Raw genomic sequence first — 2,292 nt, 5'->3', positions numbered from 1 at the left:
TGTAGCTCTCTCCGCTGTGTGTTCAGTCATGTGGTTTTCTGAGCAAAAACAGCATCAGAGGAAAAGTCAAGAATGAGTCCTTTCAACACCGAGAAACGCTACAGAGTATTACAACAGGAACTAATCTGAAACAGTTCCAGACGTTGCAGAGGATTAGTCTCACCGAGGAACGTGGCGATGTAGTAGTAGATTTCATCCCTGTCTGCGGTATTGTAAAACTTCAAGTAGATGTCGGAGCAGAAGTCGTTTCAGTGCAGAAAACCTCCAGACCTGAAGGAGACGACGTGACACACAACAAGTCACGAACACGCAATAATCGCAGAGAAAATACCTTAAATTTAGGGTGTCAAGTTCATTTTACTACATTCACATAAAGCAACATGATCTAAAGCCATTTAAGTTTCATGCACTGTCTTGTCTTTATTATGTGTTAATTAAAATGAAAATAAACCAAAACGTCTCTACTGGTACTTTTATGCTTATTATTAAACTATACATATACATATTATACATATTGTGCATACTATATACATTATAACATGATAAGCTCTTCATAATAATAATAATCATCATCATCATTATTATTACAACTTTGCGACTTGTTACCGCTAGTACTTTCCAATGTGCAATGGCATTTTTTCACTACTTTTTTGTAGCTTGTTGTATAATTATGTTATTGTGTTGCTTTTTTTTTTTCCTGTGGTATTTCTTATGTGTACATTCGGTGTTTATGCTGCTTTTGGACCTCAATTTCCTGAGGCTCCACCCCAAAGGATCACTAAAGTTCAATCTAATCTAATCTAATCTAATCTAATGAAACTAGAAAGCATTCGGAGAGCACAGACTCCGCCAAGGCAGATCCCCCCCAGTCACAACCAAACTTTAATCATTTGTTCCTTGCGCCAGTATCAACATTTCCTGAAAATTTCATGAAAATCCATCCATAACTTTTTGAGTTATCTTGCTAACTAACCACCAACAAACAAACAAACCTGGCAAAAACATAACCTCCTTGCGGAAGTAAAAAGGAAATCAAAAAAATTCTAAATTCTAAAAGAATAACTTTAATTATTATTATCATTATTATCGTTATAATTATTATTATTACTACTACAACTTTGTGATTTGTTTACCGCTAGTACTTTCCAATGTGCAATGGTGTTTTTTCACTATTGTTTTTTGTGGCTTGTTTTATAGTTATGTTATTGTGTTGCTTTTTTTTCTGTGGTATTCTTATGTGTACATTCGGTGTTTGTGCTGCTTTTGGAACCTCAATTTCCTGAAGGCTCCACCCCAAAGGATCAATGTAGTTCTATCAATCTAATCTAATGAAACTAGAAAAGCATTCGGAGAGCGCAGACCTCCGCCAAGGCAGACCCACCCCCAGTCACCACCAAACTTTAATCATTTGTTCCTTGTGCCCAGTATCAACATTTCCCTGAAAATTTCCTGAAAATCTGTTCATAAGTTTTTGAGTTATCTTGCTAACTAACCAACCAACCAACAAACAAACCCTGGCAAAAACATAACCTCCTTGGCGGAAGTAAAAATGAAATCAACAAAATTCTAAATTCTAAAAGAATAATTTTTTTAATGACTCGTTTTTTTATTTTTTATATAACTTGCTGTATATATTAAGGGTAAAATGCCAGGACTGTATTTCCATAAAGAGATAATAAAGATAACCTATAACTTTAATTCATTCCTTCCTTCTTGTAAATATCCTGAAGATCATTGATGCAACTTGAATAAACCAACAGTCGTGGCCATTAGTTTTTACCAGTGACGCATCAGCTTTGCATAAATGTGATTTATTTCCCAACACGCCTTTGAAACTTATCAGATGCTTAGAATTTTTATCTCACAAAGACTTGGAAAAAGCAATCGAAACACACTGAAACTTTAAAGACTATGATTCATTAAGATAAACCTAAAGAAAACTGATGCATGAAAGGACTCACCAGTGGTTTGAGTCCATGTCGTCTTTTGTAGATCCGTCTGATGTTGTGAAGTTTGATTTGAATCACTTGTTCCTGAAACCGTGAAAGTAAATCTAGTAAATCCACTGCTAAAACCAACCTGTATATGAGTCCTGTGGGTTCTCACTCACCGGGTACCCGTTCAGGGGCTGAAGTACAGGTTCTCGTCCGTGATGCAGACGTGGCCTGGGTTGGACACCAGTGGCATCACCATCTCCACAGCGCATTCCATATGAGGCTTCTCAGCAACACTCTGGAAACTACAGCACAGGACCACACACTTACCTCAACAGACATTATAACCCCCCAGACC

Source organism: Sphaeramia orbicularis, chromosome 20 (assembly GCF_902148855.1).
Source record: "Sphaeramia orbicularis chromosome 20, fSphaOr1.1, whole genome shotgun sequence".
Lineage (NCBI taxonomy): Eukaryota > Metazoa > Chordata > Actinopteri > Kurtiformes > Apogonidae > Sphaeramia > Sphaeramia orbicularis.
This window is presented reverse-complemented; position numbering follows the sequence as displayed.